General features: G+C 46.4%; 1 protein-coding gene across 3 annotated transcripts in view; it reads left to right on the top strand.

The window, feature by feature from the left end:
* The first annotated feature begins 3,832 nt into the window (after positions 1–3,832).
* Positions 3,833–22,580, top strand: part of PRR7 (proline rich 7, synaptic) — a 127,268-nt gene continuing 108,520 nt past the window's right edge. The window contains exon 1 of one of the 3 annotated variants that reach the window (XM_068272827.1): positions 3,833–3,904. The gene's annotated coding sequence lies outside the window, so the exon portion shown is untranslated. Of the gene's footprint in view, positions 3,905–4,213; positions 4,764–22,580 lie in introns of those variants that run through there. The other 2 variants (XM_068272828.1, XM_068272826.1) reach the window with 2 other exon arrangements.

Genomic DNA, 22,580 nt, shown 5'->3' with positions numbered 1-22,580 from the left:
GCACATTAATGATGACCAGCGCAGATGTTGGAGGAGGAGAGTGGTGTATGTGAGTTTTAAATGATTCCATTTATATTCCCTAAATTGTGTTTAATTGGGTTGAGTTCTGAGTTCTGTTCAAGTCATGTTCTTCCATAGCAAACTCAGTAATCCATTGTTATGGACCATGCCATGTGCATAGTCATGTCAGGGCTGGATTTACCATATGGCACTGTAGGCGTGCGCCTACAGGCGCCTTATGATGGAAAGGCATCTCACTCCCCTCCCCTAGTGGCTCCCTCCTTCCTTTCCTATGCAGAGTCACAAGCAAAGCTTAAATGAGAGGCTACGCACCCACCTCTCGGAAATCCACTGACGAAATTTCCATTCAGTCTTAATACTTAATTACCGAGAGTACCTCTGGCTATCTAATGCTAAGTGACACCTGTAGCTACCTATTACAGATAAGGGAGAAGTAAAAGCTGGGCCAGCCATAACAGTTTTGGTGTGGTTCAGCAGGGGTTTGTAGGTTCATGGAGGGCAAAGTCTAGGGTGCCATTTGTTGCTTCATTCTTTTATCATAAGTGGGTACCCACATGATCTAATACTGTCTGGACTTTGTGAGATCCATTCATTTATCAAGTGATCTTGCTGTACTGCGCATTTCGGATGATTGGCATAAGAAATCTTGGTATCCTACTGTGGGAACTTTTGAAGCAGAATTGTGGTGAATATTACTTTGCAGTTGCTTTGCCATTGCTTCTTTGGCCTAATGAGAGTGTATGTGGTGGCCACGTGTATGTAAGTGTGTTATATGCCGGCTTAGGTTACTATGTGCTGCACAGCATGTTAGCTTTTTCATGCATTCTGCACTTTAATCTATGGCCTTTTAGTTTTTAAACTGTTTTGGCGGCAGACAATTGCATGTGGTCGCCGTGTGTGCTTTTTTGATGCAATAAACTTATCTTTCCTTTAATTGAGCAGAGAACCTTTGTCTTACTTTATTATTCTGCCGGGACATCTGTGCCTTTAGGTTCCTGTGATGTAAATCTGGGCCTGGCCATTGTTATGCTATGAAACGGAAAGGCTTTTAAATGCTTGTAGACCGCTCCACGCCAGTTGGCATGGACACGGCGGCGCCCCAGGACCGCTCAACTCAAATTGGCGTGAATTCCTGGGGTGGGGTTTTGCAGGAGATCGCTCGCCCCGATGCACGCGCTTCTCCGATTGAATGACGGAGTCTTCCAGCAGCAATCGCCTTCTATGTACACTGTACAGCGCTGCGATCTACGTCAGAGCTGTACTGGGGCCAGCCGTGTGAAACGGCTGTCCCCCTGGGAGGCACGAGCGTTCAGCTGTCATAGACTGATGCCTATGACAGCCGATCACTGTGATTGGCTGGCGAGGAGAGGGCGGACAGGCCATAAAATAAAAAAAAAGTGAAATTTATTTAAAAAACAAATACACAAAAAAATAAACAGGGCGGCAGGGATCATAGCCCACCAACAGAAAGTTCGGTTGGTGGGCAGAAAAGGGGGGGGGGGGATCACTTGTGTGCTGAGTTGTATGGCCCTGCAGCAAGGCCTTAAAGCTGCAGTGGCCTAAATTGTACAAAATAGCCTGGTCACTAGGGGGGTGTAAGCCTTCGGTCCTCAAGTGGTTAAAAAACCTATTTGGACGAGCATAGAAGCAAGTACTGTTACATGCTGTTGCATTAACATTGCATTTTGCTGGTACTGAGAGGCCTACACCAAACCATGAAAGACATCCGAGATTATTATTTTGACTACAGTAGGCACTATGCATGCAGGCAGATAGTCTATTCCTTGCATCTGCCATACCCACATTAGTATGTCAGACTGCCTGATTCAGACGCATGATTAATTGCTCCAGAGAACTATAGTATTGTACCTGCTGCTTTTAGGCTTGTGTGCAGCTGCTCAGCCAACAAAACTGACCAAATGAAGCACATGAAAACTAATTTGTATATTAATGTTATTTCGAGAGCTATTCTGGATATCAGTGGTGTGAATCACAAAGAAGAAAATCCAACATGCTTTAGCATGTGCCCCTGATGAATTGTAAGTATATGATGTAACATGTTGGGTGGAGCTCTACTACTACTAGGGAGTAACATCACTGCACAAGGGAATGTATTGAAAGAGAGAGATGGACACCACTTTACAGCTTACCTAGGTTGTGCATAGGGTAGAGACTTACTAGCCCTACCTGTCCATCTTCCCTCACTGCAAGATTTGTCCTTCTGTTCTTCCTGTCACCGGTGGGGCATTTTCGGGGGTTGAGACCTTGTGGCTTTCACGCAGCAAAGTAGTGTGTCACCCGCTAGGGCTCACAGCCCCCGTGGGATGCTCTGGTGAAGCCCAAGGGTCACTTAGATTCCACACCCTGGGAGCTCCCACCCCAAGCAATGGTGCCAAGACCAGCAGGGCCCTGACAACAAGGCTTCCCCGTCAGCCTAAATATGGAACAGCCCATCATGGAGTAATAACTAATTCACAAGACCAGCACACTCGTTTGGTGTGCCCATTTCCTTATTTACAATATTGCACTAAACAGAGCCGGGACAAGGTCCTCCAGCACCCAAGGCTGAGACACCAAAGTGCGCCCCTCCATCCCTGCCAACCCAGCCATCACACACTGATTGCTATTAGACTAAGAGGCGCCACAGGGCCCACAACCTCCCCAACACCTTAATATCTAGTTATATGGCTTGCAGTCACTGCCATGTATCCCCTTTTCTTATTTCTTTCTGCTTCAAACACAATTAGGAATGACAGCTGAATGAATTCTGCGCCCCCTCCTACACTGCGCCCTGAGGCTGGAGCCTCTCCAGCCTATGCCTCGGCCCTGGCACTAAATACAGACAGCCTACATCCTAAGAGTAGGCATAGACTGATAAGGAAGACAGGGAAAATAGCAGTAATTGCTCTGACCCAAGTTAAACTGCATTGAAAGCATTGACAGTTCTCTCAATGAATTAATCAATCAGGAAGTATTAGGCAGTGACACGCTCCTCCTCGTCACAGTGAGAGCAGGGATTGAAAGAACGCAGAAGACAGTGGTTTGAATGTCTTAGGCATGAATGGATAAACACCTGCATTATGTCTTTTGCGTTGGTAATATGTGACTCTGCCACACAGGGCCTCACATGAAATCTGTAAGAATGTCATGTTTCCGATTCTCCCTCATGCACAAAACACAAGACCGGACACAAAGCCTTAACTCCACTGCAGCAGTCCACTTCCCCTCCCAGGCTAATTTTCTATATACAATAAGACCCATTATTAAAGCACTTTTCCCCTCAACACCCCCAACTGCCTTTCCTAAAGCAGTGCTGACACATTGTGTGCCTGTGAGCGTCGTGATTTCCTGATACTCTGTTACCATGACAACAGCTGGGAGCAGTGTAATGAATAGGAATTCGGCAGCACATGCCAACACATATACATTGCACGTGTGCACACACAGAACAGCCCAAGCAGTCATTACACCCACACCGTCAAATGACATGGGCACCTACTGTGTTCGGTCTTGCCGTTTATCGCTCATCTTACCCTCAGTTTTTAAAAAAAGGAGATTTTAATGGAATCAGTTAGTCAATATGCTTTTGGTGTATTGATGGGAGGAGCAGTTAAAAGGAACAGGGAGATTATTGCTGGAGGAGGTGGGTTTGGAGTGTGAAAGAAGGGAACCCAGGCATTGGGGACACAGACAGTTCATCCTAACGTCACCCTCCCTCAAGGAGAAAGGGAACTATGTGGATGCGTGTAATCCTTAAGACAGGGACAGCACTGCTGTGACTGAGAGAAGGTAAAGGCAGATACAAATAGAGGAACAGGAGTGACAGACTGCAAAGCTGAGGAGGAAATAGGAAAGGGAAAAAGCCACACCGATAAGAAAAAAGGTAATGGAAATGACAAGTAAGAAAGGTGAAAAAGGGAGAACACTGAAGTAATGGAATGATCTACCTGGATTCTTCAGATTGGCCAGTGTAAAAAAATAAGGAAAAGGGTAAAAATTGAGAGCCTGAAGGAGGGTAGGAAGAAGAAAGGGAATTTGACAAAACAGGGAGTGATGCCTACAAGACAGACGTACAGAGGAAGCAAATAAGAACTGACATAAGGCACAGAGGAAAATGAGTGAAAAGCACAAGGAGGGGGAGAGGAGGAATTAGAGAGGCAAGGAGAGTGAGAGGAGATGTGGTGCTGGGAAATACAGAACAAGGGGCAGTAAATCAGGTGTGGAAATGGAAGCAGAAGGGAATTCTCTATTCGTCACTACTCAGGAGAGATAGGGACTCCCAGCTGCCTGCTGCAACCCTTCACAATGCATTGCTTTCACTGGTGCCTCCTGATCCCACAGCCTGTGGGTGGACTTTAGACAAGGTTTTTCTGGTGCCTGAAAAGATACTGCCAGCCTCCCCAGCAGTGGGCACCGAATAAGATGTTGCATGTCCCTTGGAGTGTGCCACCAACCTCACACATCACAGGAGCTGCAGTCGCTTACTGAGACAAGAGCGCAGACCAGAGAGGCTCACATCTTCACAAGCCAAATCTGGGGGAGGGAGTTGTAGGAAGGAGGAAGACAGACTGTCAGCTCAGTGTACCAGGCAACAAAAGGCTGGCACCATTCTGTCTGCCTGTCTCCTGCAGAGCATTGCTTCCAATCACAAGGCTACCATACAACCTCAGGTACCAGGGAACCTCTGCAAAGGGAGGGGCAATAGGATAAGGGGTGATATATCACTGGGGACACAATAAGAGGTGAGTCTAATGTATAACAGGATGTGAGGGGAGAATGATACCTATGTGGCATATATACATGCACAGCATTGCAATGCATACTGCATGGAGGGGTGGCTCACTCTGTGTACAATTTATGCATGCAGTGTGCGAGTGTCTATCTATCTATCTATCTATCTATCTATCCATCTATCTCCTCTATCTATCTAGCATAAGAGAATGCATAGATTCTGCTCGCTATATGGAAGTAATCTTGGATATGTTTACCATGAATATGAAATCTATTATAATAATGTAATTGCTATGTTGGTTTCTAGATGACGTCCACAATATCTATATTTGTTATTCAGTCTATATGATGTATCTCCCTGTTGCTTGCACTCTGTTGCTAACGCATGTGCTATGGATATGGCTCCTAGGATATAAGCAGCGTTCACTATAGGAATAACTCATGGATATTTACAGGCATTTCAGGAAACCCTGCATGCACACTCTGATTCATCTCTCACTATTCCACTGAAATGGATCTCATACCTATATTATATGGGCCCCTTAGGCACACATCGAACCTTAACGGCTTGCTTTCCTTCAATATCTGTAAGTCTTATGCAATTGCTGTGCCCAGTAACTCAGTCCCAATAGGCACCTCTCTCGGCTATTAATTACACCGAACAATATAAAAATTACATTCCTACATTTTCTCCTCTCCTCCAGACACCTGTGTGCATCTCAGCAGACTTTCAGACATACAGTAACTCAGGCAGACCGCACTGCAAAGCATCCATATACATAGGCAAGTACTGAGGATATGTTCATGAGAATTGGAGAGCTAGTGCTACACAGTCTCAGATAATGAGATTTCTGCACAGATCAAACAGGGAGAGAACAGCCTGAGTGAGGAGCAGGATCACTTTATCTGAAGCTATGTAGAAGTTTCTTGCGTGAATATAGAATATTTGTTCATGGCAGGTGTACTAATCCCGGTGCCCTGTGTCATAGAGTTCCATATGTATTGCTTTTTGTGTGTTAGATAACAAAATGAGTTTATATAACAGCTTGAATCCAGATTTAAATGCGTTCATTAACCATGTATACCATATCCTGTTATGTACCTATACCTACTGCAATGATCTGGGTGTCTAAAAGTTACTGCTGGTCATGCCCACTACAACCCCACTTCCAAAAATGTATGCAACCACCCAATGGCCCAACTACAGATCATGGGGCCCTCCAGCAAAACTTTGATGGGCCCCCCAATGCTCACACCCATACCCTTGCCTACCCTTGGTGACAGTGGTGTAGCTTAGCAGCTCTGGCCCCATTGTAAGTTTTGGCATTGGGGACCCCCCAAGTATGCTGTACATATCAATTGATACGGCACACCAAAACCTGCCAAGGACAACCGCAGTGTCAGAGGTGCAAGAAGGGAGAGGGGGAGGTGCTGTGTCACTACTATTCAAAGCATCTATAGAAGTGATTATTACCAGCACAGAACCAATAAAGAGCTAATATTGTGTTTGAGTGGTGGGCCGCTCGGGGGCCCCTCTAGCCCAAAGGCCCCAATGCGGTCGCTACCTCTGCACCCCCTATTGCTACACCATTGCTTGGTGACCCTCACAGCCTGGTGGCCCATCTTGCAAGGGTCATAAAACAAGTGTGGACATCATAATCTTCACACCCATAAGTGTAGACACAAAAACCCCTGATCTGAAGAATGAACCCTTTTATCAGAGGGAGTAAAGTAGCAGTTGGGGCCCCCTTACAGCTCTGGCCCCCTCCTTGCAGCCCCAGGGACTGCTCCCCTCTAGTTACGCCACTGCAGCCACCTACTGAATGGTTATAAGCCAATGGGATGATTCTTTGGCAGTCTTTTCTAAATTTCCAAGCAGAAATATTTTGAGGATAGGCTGTCTGGTTGATCTTTGTATATCTTCCATTAGAAAGATTTGAATAATTGGTTAATTTCCCTTCCTAAATTCTCCGCCAGAAAAAATATATGGTTGATGCCTTGGTTAATGTACACCATTCATTGAAAACATGAATAATTGGTTTCCTTTTGTAAACTTTCTCCTGGAAATAGTTGGATCACTGGTTGTAAGTCTTTTGTAAATTCTCCACCAAAAACTTGCAGATGATTGCTTGGCTGTTCGTTGTAAGCTCCACCTTTGGATTGCGGAAATATTTAAATGATTGGTTGGTTGGTCGTCCTTTGTAAATTCCAGCATAAAGTTTATTGGTTGGCAGATTTGGGACATTTTCCACAAAAAACATTTACATTATTGGTTTGTTGTCCTTGGTGAACTGCCTACAGAACATAGATGATTAGTTGGCTGGTATTTGTAAATTGGCCATCAGAAATATGTGGTTGATTGGTGTGGTGTCCTCTGTTGCTAGCCCTGTGTACATTTTCTTCCTGGAAACATCTGATAGTTGGTTAAGTATGCTGTATGAATTCACTATGAGAAACATATTGATGGTTTGTCATTTGTCCTTTCTACATTTGACCATAAACATTTGGATAATTGCGTGGTTGTCCTTTTAATTATTCACTAATTGTTCCTGTTAAATCTTATTCCTGTTAAATATTTGGTAGTGGTTGTTCTCATGCCGGATGCTTTTTAAATTCTAGGATAGCGAAGTCCAGTTACTGAAAATCTTAGAATGTAGCAGGTTTTTCTATAGGGTACTTATGTGAATCAAACAAAAAGATGTTGATAATAGGCCTTACCCTATTGCCCCCAACCTTTTCAACTTCTTCAAAGATGCAATATTTGTATTAAAAAAAATCCATATTTACAAGAGATGTAGCGAACGGTTCGCCGGCGAACGGTTCCAGGCGAACTTTGGGGGTTCGCGTTCGCCTGGACCAAGCGAACTTTTGCGGAAGTTCGATTCGCCCCATAATGCACTATGAGGGTCAACTTTGACCCTCTGCATCACAGTCAGCAGGCACATTGTAGCCATTCAGGCTACACTAAGCCCTGGAGCCCCCCCCCTTATATAAGTCAGGTTTGCCAGCCATTACACTTACTCGTGTGCCTGCTAGAGACAGACTAGGGACAGCTGCTGCAGACTTGTTCTCCTAGGGAAAGATTAGTTAGGCTCTTGGTCTTGGCTTGCTCCTGGCTGATTGTTATTGCTAAAATAGCACCCCTCAACAGCTCTTTTGAGAGCTAATGTTTTCCAGATGTGTTTTTTGTGTGTGTGTGTGTGTGTTGCTCACTGACATTATATAGCCCTATCTGTTGCAGCTGGACCTTGGTAATTGTTATTACTGTGCCAGCCAGGCCCTGCCTAACTATCTATACTGGGACACCTACCTATGCCTACCTAACTACTGGGGCACCTATTTACCTATACGGGGACACCTACCTACCTACCTATACTAGGGGACCTACCTATGCCTACCTACCTATACTGGGTCTCCTACCTATGCCTAGCTAACTACTGGGTCTCCTACCTATGTCTAGCTAACTACTGAGGCACCTACCTATGCCTACCTACCTATACCGGGACTCCTACCTATGCCTACCTACCTATATTGGGACTCCTGCCTATACCTAGCTAACTACTGGGACACCTACCTATGCCTACCTTCCTATACTGGGACTCCTACCTATGCCTACCTACCTATACTGGGACTCCTACCTATGCCTACCTACCTATACTGGGACTCCTACCTATGCCTACCTACATATACTGGGACTCCTACCTATGCCTAGCTAACTACTGGGACACCTACCTATGCCTACCTACCTATACTGGGTCTCCTACCTGTGCCTAGCTAACTACTGGGACACCTACCTATGCCTACCTACATACAAGAAGATAATAAGGTTGTTGCTTCATTGTGGAAAGACCAAATTTGATCAGCTGGACAGTCACTGTTGTTCTATCATTAAGCTACCACAGCCCGGCGACCATATGGGCTTGAAAACCGCCACGGCCTACACTCTCGCCACAGTGCGCACCAGTCCAGCACGTCCGTCACTACGCAAACAGCTGTTTGCGGTACGTTACACAGTGAATTTGGTGCGTCAGTGTGAAGCAGAACTCTAATTACACTCCCTGATTGATGTATACACATACAAGATGTTTGAAAGCACTTTAGGCCTGCAATTTAGCATTAAATGTCATTTCTGCCCTTAAAACGCTGCTTTGCGTCACATCAAGATTTTTCCCTGGGACTTTGGGCATGTATCCCACTCCGCCATGCCCCCCTCCAGGTGTTAGACCCCTTGAAACATCTTTTCCATCACTTTTGTGGTAGGCATAATTTTTTCTATTTTTCAAAGTTCGCATCCCCATTGAAGTCTATTGCGGTTCGCGAACTTTTCCGCGAACCGAAAATCGGAGGTTCGCGACATCTCTAATATTTACCTGGCCAAATGAATCCAGTTTTCCCCAGTGTACTCCTCCTCTCTGACAACATAGCAGTCCGCCCACTCATCTGATGGAACATGTTCCCCAACTTCTGATTACTGCAGAGGATAGGGGAGAAGTGCTTCCCTTATGTGCCACGCATATATTACCAGATGGGTGGACACAACGAGAGGGGAACATAAAAGGTCCAGAGAGCAGCCTTCATAAGTAAGGGCTGGCAAATTAGGACACTGGCAGATGATTTATGGTGCCCACTAGCCTAGTGCATGTTTTTACTCAATTATTAACACTATAACTTCTTACTTCAATAGTAGGTGTGGAATGGGCCTCATTCATGGTAATCCAACGGCTCAGCAGACATGGAGCGTGGAATGGGCCCCATTCATGGTAATCAAACGGCTCAGCAGACATGGTGTGGAATGGGCCCCATTCATGGTAATCAAACGGCTCAGCAGACATGGAGCGTGGAATGGGCCCCATTCATGGTAATCAAACAGCTCAGCAGACATGGTGTGGAATGGGCCCCATTCATGGTAATCAAACAGCTCAGCAGACATGGTGTGGAATGGGCCCCATTCATGGTAATCAAACAGCTCAGCAGACATGGAGCTTGGAATGGGCCCCATTCATGGTAATCAAACAGCTCAGCAGACATGGTGTGGAATGGGCCCCATTCATGGTAATCAAACAGCTCAGCAGACATGGTGTGGAATGGGCCCCATTCATGGTAATCAAACAGCTCAGCAGACATGGCGTGGAATGGGCCCCATTCATGGTATTCAAACAGCTCAGCAGACATGGAGCGTAGTGCAATGCTGACATCAGACGTCCTAAGCTTCTGAAAACCTCATTGCTCACAATGCAGCTGCCAATACAACATTGAACTACCGTATTTATTTATTTTTTATCTTAAGTTTAGGTTAGTGAAATAATAAGATGAGGTAGGGTTGGCTGGGTTAGGCTGAAGCTGACAGGTTGAGAAGTCATGCCTACCTAAAGTCTGTTGATTAATCAGAGAATACTAGAATGCTACATATCCTACAGATGGGTGAATTTATAGTGAAAACCTGTCATTAAATGTCATCTTTAACAATTGCTGCTCATCATTAGGTTACAAGCACTGTACAGACATACTGCTGAGCTACAGGCATGCATTGAGTACTGTGCAATGGAACGGGAAGGGAGGGCAGTGGGTAGCACACAAGCGATCATTGTCCTGCGGTGCAGGGCACAAATGAATACAATGTGCTTATATGTTGTTAGATGCATGACAGATCACTAACTATCATGGAGCAACTGTACATAAGCTTGGTTCTTAGAATGTAGAACGATAGCCTCAGCCGAGCCGAGCTGTATGAGGCTTTACACCTGCTCTTTTGACCGTCAAGTTTTATATAAAATAAGAAAGTTTCTGCTTTTCTGCAGTGTCAGTGTAGTAAATATGATAGCTCTATAGGGCTAGTTATTGGTTCTGATCTGCCAGAGTGGAGTCTTGATCCTGCAGGTGACACTGCAGGGCCCCAAGGGAGGACAGACAATGGCACCAGGAGTAACGGACTGGCTTTTGACAGTGGGGTAAGGAGGGGCACAATGAAATCAAAGCATTTTGGATTAGTAAAGGAAAACTATAGCAACAAAAAAAAAAATAAGCAGCAAGAGTAAATCTGACAGAACAGACAGGTTTTGGACTAGTCCATTTCCTCATAGGGGATTCTCGGGATTTACATTGTTTTTAAAAGCATTTCCTGAACAACAGTTGCCAAGTCTAACTGCCAGAATAGTAAGAGACCAGCCAGGCTTCCTACTCACTTGCACACTATTTTGGGAGTTAAAGTGAGCAACTGCCATTAAGAGACTGCTTTTGAAAACAAAGAAAACCATGACAATCCCCCATGAGGAGATGGAGCAGTCCAAAATCTGTCAGTTCTGTCAGATTTTTACTGCTTACTTAATTCGCTTTAGTGGACCTTTACGTGACCTAATCAGATCTCAGGGACACCTGTACGCACTCAAGACTTAATACAGTCTACAGTGTGCATGAGGCTTCTAGCCCACAGCCCTATTTATTAGTAATACTTTATATGCATGTATTACATTTTTAAACGATTATAGTTTTTAGTTCCAAATTCTGTAAACAAATATGTTTAGCACTTAATAATATACAACTATACATTCCCTTTAAGAACATAATACTCGTAAAGGACACATGCCCCATATCCTATTAACTTTTCTCCAAAGAGATATTTTCAAACCTTATCAATAAAATACATTTAAAGCTCCTAACATGTAAGAAATTACTCAAAATAAGATTACCATTTAGCCTTCTTTTTAGGTTTTTTTTTCCAATTGTTAAGTGCTGAAAAGTTATTTTTAGATAAGATGGAAAATTATCTCCTAGGAGAAAACCCAGGAGAAAAAGTAATTGGACAACGGCCGTAGCCCCTTAATCAATTCACTTTTTATCCTAAGTTTTCTCCTTGGTGATACGGTTATACCTTATTAATAAAATGTCTTTAAAACCACAAGCAAGCAAGAAAATACTGAAAATGTTTTTGATGGTACTTTTTCACTTACTTTTTCAATCGCAAAGTTCTTTTAAACAGAAGGTGAAGAATTATCTCCTAGGAGAAAAAGTTAATTAATTAATAAAGGGCCATGCAATTACATTTTTTGCTCCAAAGTTTTCTCCTTGGAGTTAATTTTTCATATTGTATTTAAAATAATTTTTCAGCACTTTGCAACTGAAGAAGTACCAAAAAGTTGGTGAAAAAGTGCTATTAAAATTATTTTCTTTTTTGCTGGTGGTTTAAAAGGCATTTTATTGACAAGTTGTGAAACTATCACCTAGGAGAAAACTCAGGAGAAAAAGTGAATTGCACATGGGCCATACCTTTGAAATGTTAACATAAATACCATTAACCTCCCTGCCGGTACGCAGTTTATGAGGCTGCGTCCGTGGGAGGGATTTTTGGAATAAATCTTGTTTTAAACTTCGTAGCTAGCACTAGGCTAGCTACCTGTGTCCCCCAAGTCCCCTGGCACCTATCTGCTCCCCCCGATCGCCGCCGGCAACACTCACCCATCCGCGATCCCGCGAGAGACGCAGCTTCCAAATTAGCTTCAGTCGTCACTATGGCGACGATCGGACGTGACATCATGACGTCATCGATGTCATGACATCATGCGCAGTCCCGATTCTCCCCATAGCGAAGCCTGGAGCCAAGTGCTAGCTAAAGACTATGTAACAAGTTTTATTTTAAAAAAATCCTCCCGGGGCCACGTGATCCCCTGCAGCGGCTAGCCCGACACTGTGTCTGGCTTACCGCCAGGGAGGTTAACTCACTATTAATTTGGTTCTTTGTGGTATTTTCTCTGACTGTCAGTATTTTGTGGTTGATGAGGAAATAAATGAGTGGATACTATAAACAACACAGCCAGCTCCTCGCAGACATTGATAATCAGGGCCCATTGTAAATCATGAGCTTAAAGGACCACTATCGCAAACAAAAGTAGGCAGTTAAAATCTGACAGAAACGACAGCTTTTGGGCAAGTCCATCTCCTCATAGGGCATTCTCAGGTTTTCTTTGTTGATGAAAAAGATGAAAAAGAAATAATTCCAGTAGTAGTGAATGTTGCCTAATTACCTTTAGAGTCACTTTGCCTAACTGTGTTTTGGGAGGAAACTCGGACCCACTGCCTTTACGTTATGCCGTTACATTACAGTTAGCTCCACCCACGTCATGTCATGATGCCTACTTTCCATGCTGCAATATTCCCCTGTCCCCGGTTGGGCCTAGAAAAATCTGGTCACTCTATGTAACAGCAATATATAGGTACACTGTACACACCACAAATTTGCCCTGTTCATACAGTAGCTACGAGGCATTTTCTATTTTTTTTAAATGCAATAGTATTAACATGCTGCATTTGAAAAGCCACAATGGGCCCTACCACATCCACAGATCATCTATAGATCAATTGCAGATGGATCAGCTGTATATTCAAGCCCTTGATCAGAAAATAATACCTTCTCGTATGCCTGACCTACAATCAGCATAATAGTTCAAAGACTTTGCAGAACAATATCTGCTGAAGCGGTGCAAGCGAGGCCCGCTGACCCTGTTTCATTCAACCAATTTTGGCTGCTGGTGTGATATATGCAGTTTGTCCATTTACCATCATGTGACATTGCCAACCATATGTAATGTTATCCAAGTGCTCAGATGAAACAACCTATCTCAGTATAACAGGCTTGCACCTGAAATAATTCAGAGTGCAAACAATAGATCATTTAGGCAGCCAGCAGATAGCTGATCTTATTGGCCAAGCAAAGTAAAGTTTTGATGGGGAATCGGGATTGTTGGCAAGACTGTATGATTCGGTGATGGGGAAAAGGGAGTTGGATTGTCACCGGTGAACGTGCTGTTGGGAAAATGTAATCCATTACAAATACCGGTTCATGAATGGTGTCTTGATGCAGAATAATAAGGACAATGCTGAGCTGAGTGTCCTTGCTATACAACTGAGACAAAGCCATATATATCCATGTTCCTCTGCAGTGGTGTCCAGTCAAATATACTGCAGGTAAAGGTACAAATACTTAGGAGTGTCCGGTGTGGTACTGAACCACATGCTTTGTGTGCCCCTCTTTGCAGGACTCTGTGGAGTTTGGCTTCTTTTCAGTACTTTTCTGTTCATGTTGGTTCCAATTCAGCCTGTGTGATACTTTTATAGATACTTGCCCACTGCTAGAGATAATTTTGTGAACACTTTGTTTGTTATCGCCAATGTAGAAAAATTCAAAAGTAAACCCCACACTTTTTGTATGGTCATTTTATTTTCTGAAGGAAAAAAAAATACCAATAACTCTATAACCTGTACTCACTTTACTTCAAAGATAAAAGGAATAATAAAAGGAAAAATAGACTTGACACACCCCAGCTTGACTGCTGCTGGTCTGATCGAATCCAAACATCACATCATAGAACCTTTCAAGCTTTGTATCGATTAAAATCCCAAAGCAAGCAGCACACTACGCCTCAATCAAATGAAATTCCAGAACACATGAGAAAAAAAGTACAATTTAGTCATGAAAAAGCTGCAAAGCCGTTTCTAGAACCCTGGAAGTCCAATGAACCCAGTTAGTGCAGACATCTCCAAAAAGAGAAGACTTTAGACATATGTGCCCAGGGGTGGCCATCCAAGCAAAATCTCTGTTAGAGCACATAGACAACCATTCATGAAGTCACTAAGGAACCCAGACAAAGATCTAATATACCACGGGTCTCTCTCTGCATCTTTATTCTATTATCATGACACTTGTCAGTAGTATCCAAAGAAGAGTTGCAAAGTAACACTGTAAAATAAAGGGAACATAAAGGTTAATGTGATGCTTGCCAAAAAATACAATAAATGCTCCCAAAACTTTTGTGATGTTCTGTGGGCTGATGACCAAAAGAGGATCTTTCTGAAAGACATGGGATTGATAACATCTGGCATTCCACATTCAAAAACAGTTCAGTGTGGCTGAATTGAATCTATTCTATGAAGAAAAGTGGGCTGAAATGTCTCAACAGCAATTCCAAAGACTAACATTCTGCTACTGGAAGTTTTTGATCACAATTGTTGGTGCTGAAGGTGTACAGCAAAGTATTAGGTTTTGGGGATAAAAATGTAGTGGTAATAGGGTCACAGCTACTATGCATAGAGCCCCGTTTTTTGTTGGTACTCTAGACTTCCTGAACCAGTAGATTGCAGATGCTTTCCATAGCACATAGTGGAAAACGCATATGCGACTCTGTCTAGTGTGTTCCTACCAGTGTTGCTCGGATACCTCATTATCCTATTCGAGTTTGGTCGAATTCGGATAGTAAACTATCCGAATTCACTCGAAGTTCAATATCCGATGTAATCGAATATCCGATTCGACCTCGGATATCCGACGTCACTATCCGAGTCTGTATTCGAGTAAAATATTCGAGCTGGCCTTAAATTGCTTGTAAAACTTGTATTGGAGGTCAATGATGCATGAAACCACCTTTTTTATGAAGAAACACATCAAGTGATTATGTGGTGATGTAGTAGTTATAAAAAAGGTCTCAAAAAAAGTAAATTAACTTCATGAAAAGTGTTTGCATGAGAAGGCGTGTCCAAAATGGTTGTTAGTCTTCATTTACGTCGCCTTGATCTTCTTCTTCTATATCTTCTTCTTCTATATCTTCTTCTTCTTCTTCTTCCTCTTCCTCTTCTTCATCTTCTTCTATATCTTCTTCTTCTATATCTTCTTCTTCTATATCTTTTTCTTCTTTATCTTCTTCTATATCTTCTTCTTCTTCTATATCTTCTTCTTCTTCTATATCTTCTTCTTCTTCTTCTATATCTTCTTCTTCTATATATTCTTCTTCTTCTATATCTTCTTCTTCTTCTATATCTTCTTCTTCTTCTTCTATAGCTTCTTCTTCTATATCTTCTTTTTCTATATTTTCTTCTTCTATATCTTCTTCTTCTTCTTCTTCTATATCTTCTTCTTCTTCTTCTATATCTTCTTCTTCTTATATATCTTCTTCTTCTATATCTTCTTCTTCTTCTTCTATATCTTCTTCTTCTTCTATATCTTCTTCTTCTTCTATAGCTTCTTCTTCTTCTTCTATATCTTCTTCTTCTTCTATATCTTCTTCTTCTATATCTTCTTCATCTTCTTCTATATCTTCTTCTTCTATATCTTCTTCTTCTATATCTTCTTCTTCTATATCTTCTTCATCTTCTTCTATATCTTCTTCTTCTATATCTTCTTCTTCTTCATCATCTTCTTCTTCCTCCTCTTCTTCTCTATCATTATATTATGTGTCTTGGTATTCCTTTCTTTTGTAATTTTTTTTTATTTCATTTGTGGAAATATTTTATTTTAATAACACCATAGTTATATTTGTGTTGATGGCATAATAGGTAGGTAGTGGCACATTGCAAGCCCCAGCACCTTTTTCTGTGTACCCTGGCGGTGGTAAAACACAGACATCAGCAGGAGGAGGAAGTAGTTGCAGGCTTGCAGCTATTTGTAGTGTGTGGTAATAGTCGGTCGGTACTCGGTAGGAGAGTGGGTGGGCAGGTGGCAGTAGAAAATAGTTCTTCTGTTCTCCCTGGCAGTGGTAGCAGCACACAGACAGCAGAAGCTCAATGCAGCTACAGGAGGAGGAGTAATGTGTGTCAGGCAGTGTGATGTGACTGACATAATAGGCCCTGGTACCTAGCGGTGGTACCAGGGCCGTAAATGAACATCATGAGGTTCCAGACAGCGGTCGTGAAGCCCACATTGTGTCCAATACACAATTGGGACAGCACAGTTTTCAACCCGGACACCTCTAAAATAATTACAATTTTTTTTTTAAATTATTGCAGCTATTGTTGAGCGTAATAGCTGGTGGCGCATGGGCAGCAGCACCTTGTAATGTGTTCCCTGGCAGTGGAGAGGAGACACAGATAGCAGGAGGAAATATAACAGCAGGCAGCGTGAGGAGGATAAGTGTGTGTGGCAGACTGGCATTTGGCAGCAGGCAGGAGGGCAGGCAGTGAGACATAGTAGGCCCTGGTTCCTAGCGGTGGTTCCAGGGCCGTAAATGAACATCATGAGGTTCCAGACAGCGGTCGTGAAGCCCACATTGTGTCCAATACACAATTGGGACAGCACAATTTTCAACCCGGACACCTCTAAAATAATTACAATTTTTTTTCATTTTGAGAAACGTCAGTCTGTCCACAGACTTGTGAGACAGATGAGATCGCTTCTCAGTAACGACTCCACCGGCTGCACTGAAGCAACGCTCTGACAGTACGCTGGAAGGGGGGCAGGAGAGCACTTCCAGGGCGTACTGCGCAAGCTCGCTCCAGATCGGCAGGTGCTTGACCCAATACTCCATGGGATCAACAGGGGCCACGCTGTCAAGCCCGCTGAAGGACCCCATGTAGTCAGCCACCATGCGGGTCAAGCACTGCCTGTGACTGGAGAAGGATGCTGCTGCAGGCACCTCCTCTCTAGTCCTTGGCAGCTCTACACTCATGTAGAGCTCTTGGGTCAGAGACAGCAGGTCTGTGGTGCGCGAGCGCTTGCTGCTGGTGGATGCAGGCACCTGCTGCTGCCTCTGTGCTGGCTGGACAGTGGGGGTGGATGTCTGAGGGAAGGCTTCTTCCAAGCGCTCAACAAGGGACAGCTGCAAATCCCTCATTTGTTGCTCACGGTTTCCTCCTGCAGGCAGAAACTGTCTGAGCTTCCCCTTCAGACGTGGGTCCAGCATCATGCAGATCCAGATGTCCTCCCTCTGCTTCATCTGGATCACCCTTGGGTCCTTGCGCAGGCACCTCAGCATGTGCGCTGCCATTGGGAACAGTCTGGCCACGTCTGTTGGCACATCATCGGCAGCCCCAGAGCCGACATTGCTGTCCTCCTCTGCCTCCTCCACCTCATCCTCTCTCCACCCCCGCACCAGCCCAGCTGCGCTTTGTTGCTCCCCCTCATCAGCAGCAAGGTCAGGGACCTCCACCAACTCCGAGCCCTCCTCCTCAGAGGTGGCCTGTGAAGCTGCCTGCAGCTCCTGCTGGTCCAAGGCTGCCGCTCCCTCTTCCACCAGTGCATACAGGGCCCTGTCCAGCACACACACCAAGGGGACCCACTCGCACACCATTGCATGGTCCCTGCTCACCATGTTGGTGGCCTGCAGGAAGGGTGCCAGGACTGAGCACACCTGCTGCATGTGCCCCCAGTCCTCCGTGGAGATGATGGACGGGAGGTTGGTGGCGGCACGCCCAGTTGCAGTGAGGGAGGCAACTGTAGCTCGTGCAACGTACTGGCTGACAGCCTGCCTCTGTTCAACCAGACGCTCCAACATCGTCAGGGTGGAGTTCCAGCGAGTTGGAACATCGAGCATGAGCCGGTGCTGTGGCAGGTGCAGCTCCTTCTGCACCTCTTCCAGGCTCGCCACGGCTGCAGGCGAGTGCCGGAAGTGACGCACAACCTTCCTTGCCGCCTCAAGGAGTCGGTCCATCCCCTGGTAGGTCCGCAGGAACTCTTGGACTACCAGGTTCAGGACGTGCGCCAGGAAGGGGATGTGGGTCAGGTCTCCCCTGCTGATGGCAGCAACCAGGTTTTCCCCATTGTCAGACACCACCTCTCCGACTCTGAGGCCTCTGGGGGTCAGCCAATTCCTCTTCTGCTCTCGAAGTTTGGCCAGGACGTGGTTCGCCGTCAGTTTGGTCTTCCCCAGGCTGACCAATTCCAGCAGTGCTTGGCAGTGGCGGGGCTTCACGCTGCTGCTGAGGCGGGGGGTTTGGGCTGGTGTAGCGGAGGATGGAAGCGAATCAGAGGAACCTGCTGCTGTTCCGCTGACCCTGCATGGTGGCACCACCCACTGCGTTGTTGGTGCTGCTGCTGCTGCTCTGACAGTGCCCGATGCTGCTCCCCCCTCCTCACCCCCTTTCACCAAGCTGACCCAATGCGCGATGAAGGACAGATAGCGGCCTGTCCCAAACCGGCTGCTCCACGAGTCCATGGTGACGTGGACCCGTTTACCCACCGCATGCTCCAGCCCTCTCCCGACATTGGCCATCACAGAGCGGTGAAGTGCAGGGATGGCCGTGCGTGCAAAATAATGTCGGCTGGGGATTGGCCAATCGGGGGCTGCACACATCAGGAGCGCACGCATGTCGCTCCCCTCCTGCACAAGGGAATAAGGCAGGAGTTGGGAGCACATGGCCCGTGCCAGCAAGCCGTTCAGCTGACGCACGCGACGGCTGCTGGGAGGCAGAACCCTGACCACCCCCTGGAAGGTGTCGCTGAGCAGGGTCTAGCGAGGTCTTTTGCTGGCACGGGAAGCAGTGGAGGGAGCAGAGGAGGCCACTGAGGACTGGCTGCCAGAACAGGCCTCAGTGTCGGCGGCAGGAGTTGCAGAGGGAGGAGGAGCAGTGCGTTGCTGACGCACTCCTGCTGCCGACGACTTCGCAGTGGTGGCGGGTCTGCCACTGCCAGCTTTCTTGAACTTCACGAACTCCTCATGCTCGTGAAAGTGTTTCCCTGCAAGGTGGTTGACCAGAGAGGTGGTGCCAAACGCAGAGGGCTCCTTCCCTCTGCTGAGCTGCTTGCGGCACTGGTTGCAGGTGGCATACTTGCACTCCAAATATGGAAGGGTGAAAAAATTCTATATTGGGGAGGTGAAGTTGCCCCTTCGGCTGGAAGGTGCTGCTGCCGCTGGTCTCCCTGTGGTGGTTGGGGAGGGGGGTTCTTGGTGCGACTGGTGGTGGCACTGGCAGAACTCGTCTCCTGATCAGCACTCTGTGTGGCCTGCATACCACGCCCACTTGTGATCCTGCCCATGCCTGCGATGCTGATCCTTCTAGCAAGGCCCGCAGACGCATCCTCCTCCTCCTCCTCAGAGCTGATGACATCCCCACTCCCAGGACCTGGCAACCAGTCTTTGTCCTTCACAATGTCATCATCATCCTCCCCCTCCACAAACATGTCCTGCTGGGATCCCCCAAACTCCCCTTCTGCATGCATGGGCGGATGGACAGTCACCACTGTCTGACTGTCCAAAGCATCATCCCCCAAAGTGCCCATGAGCATTCCTTCCTCCGCCAATTCTGCCGCAACAGCACTCCATAACCCCGCTATGCTTGGGGATAAGATGATGCTGAGTGACAGGGTGCTGATGTCGCCCGCTGGGGCTGGAGAACTGCACTCCTCCTCCTCCTGCTCCCCAGGCAGTGCTGGGCGACTGCTGCTGCTCTTGCGAACAGGAGTGGTGGCGGGGATGGAGGACTCGGTTCCAGAGCTAATGGTGGCCTGCTCATCCACCATCAGTTCCACCACAGCGTCTGCGTCCTTCTCCTCAATAGGACGGCTACGACACGTCGGTGGCAGGAACATCTGGGCCACACGCTGCTGCTGTGTCTCTGCAGCGTGACTCCCAGCTGTTGGGCTGCCAAGGCGTCCACGGCCAGTGGCTAATGGCGGAATAGCCACTGGTGCAGACGCAGAACTGCGCATGGTGGTGGTGGCGCGGCTGCCATGCCCAGGACCTCCTCTCTTGGCGATGCCCTCGCTGCCCCTGCCCAGACCGTGGCTGCCAGTGCCAGACATTGTATATTTTTAATATTATACAAATGAAAAAAAAACGTATGTATATAAAGGCGGGTGGCACAAGTGGGGTACTTTAATGGGGTGGGACTGGTGGTGGTGGGTGTGTGAGGTGACGGACAGGTGTACTCTACAGCAGAGATCGGTGTAGCGCTAACGAGAGAGTGCGCACTGCGCACACAAAGACCCTAGCTGACGCTGACTGACGGTGTCCCTATACACAGACTACAGTACAAGTCAGCAAATACACAATAGAAGTAATATATAAACAATAGTGCGGGTGTAGCACTAACGAGAGGGTGCGGACAGCGCAGACGTGCACTGCGCACACAAAGACCCTAGGTAACGCGGTGACGGACGGTACCTATACACAGACTACAGTACACTACAGTACTACTAACTAAACAATAGAAGAATCTAGCTAAATAATACAACAGGTGTGACTAGATTACAGAAAGCAGATACAGCAGGACAGGTATAGCAGTAAAGCTGGGCCTTGCTAACTATAAAATAGTACAATATCTATCTAACACAGAAGTAGTACAGTAAGGACAGGTGAGAGCACAGGTGAGGTGAGGTATCTAGAGACTAGAGCAAGAGCACAGAGCAGGGCAGGCACAGGGCCTAGCTGCTGGCTGCAGGCCTGCAGCAGCAGCACCAGTGACAGACTCTCCCTCCCTAGTCCCTAATCACACAACCTAAACTGCCTAAAATACAATCTATCTACAATACAAAGCAATACAGTGGAAGATCAAGTGTTGGAGTGTAAAAACGCTAGGTTTAGAACAATAGCAATGCACTTGCACACAGACAAAAAACACTGGAGCAGTTCTCTAAGTACAATCAATCAGTAAGTCGTAAGCAGGACGAGTGAGGCAAGATGGCGTCCGCTATTTATAGAGGGGGGCTTGGCCAGGCTCCCCCTCTGTGATTGGCTACAGTCAGAGGGCTTGGAGCCCTCTGATTCGCTTGTGAAGACTCGAGATGACGTCTGTCGTGACGCTATCCGAGCTCGTGACGCTATCCGAGCTCGGATAGCTAGGATATCTCCGGATAGCTGCTTGCTATCCAAGTGCGCTCGGATAGCACAGTCCGGATAGCTAATACTATTCGAGCTCGCTATTCGAGCTCGAATAGTGAAAAAAGAGCTAGGATATCCGAGTACCTCGGATATCCTAGCTCAGATGAGCATCACTGGTTCCTACACTTACAGCTCTTTTTGAGATTTTGCTCTTAAAATTAGCGTAATGAAGTGGGATCCTAGCGCCACAAAACACTTTGCATCCTATGAGAGTAGGTTTTTTTGAATGTTAAATCTAATTATTTATTTCACTCTTAAGTGTTTTTCCTGAAAGAAGGTAAGTTCATATCAACCTCCTCTTTTAAAACTATTTTATTTCATTTTGGCACCTCTGAAACGTAAGTGTCATCTGCAGGGGCGGACTGACCATTCGGGCACTCGGGCACGGACCGAGGGCCTGTGGTCAAGGGGGGCCCGCCAGAGAACCCTGAGCAGGAGGGGAGGCAGCCAGTGAAAGAGGGTGATGGGTATAGCAGCGGAGAAGGGGGGAGGTCTCCCCCCCTCCCTCACCTTGGGGCCCCCCTTCCTGGCTCAGCGGCTGACAGCGGGCGAGGACTTACAGCTGTTACAGCCACTGGAGGAGGCGCTGATCTTGAGTAGACCAGACTAGTGGCACACAGATCAGTGCTCCCTCCGGTGGCTGTAACAGCAGTAAGTCCCCGCCCGCTGTGAGCCGCTTATTCCAGAGGGGAGAGCCGGGAAGGGGGGCCCCAAGGTGAGGGAAGGGGGAGAGACTTCCACCCTTCTCCGCTGCTATGCCCATTGCCCTCTTTCACTGGCAGCCTCCCCTCCTTGGGACACCTATAGACCTAGCTACATATACTGGGGGCACTTATAGACCTAGCTACATATACTGAGGGCACCTATAGACCTGACTATACTGGGTACACCTATACACCTGGCTGCATATACTGGGGACATCTATAGACCTGGCTATACTGGGGACGCCTATACACCTGGCTGCATATACTGGGAACACCTATACAGCTGGATAAATATACTGAGGACACCTATAGACCTGGCTACATATATTGGGGACACCTATCCACCTGGCTACATATACTGGGGACACCTGTAGACCTGGCTACATATACTGGGAACACCTATACAGCTGGATACATATACTGAGGACACCTATAGACCTGGCTACATATATTGGGGACACCTATCCTCCTGGCTACATATACTGGGGACACCTATAGACCTGGCTATACTGGGAACACCTATACACCTGGCTACATATACTGGGGA

The sequence above is a fragment of the Hyperolius riggenbachi genome, chromosome 3 (assembly GCF_040937935.1).
Source record: "Hyperolius riggenbachi isolate aHypRig1 chromosome 3, aHypRig1.pri, whole genome shotgun sequence".
NCBI classification, from domain to species: domain Eukaryota; kingdom Metazoa; phylum Chordata; class Amphibia; order Anura; family Hyperoliidae; genus Hyperolius; species Hyperolius riggenbachi.
The sequence above is the reverse complement of the archived record's forward strand: the minus strand, read 5'-3'. Positions and strand labels throughout refer to the sequence as shown.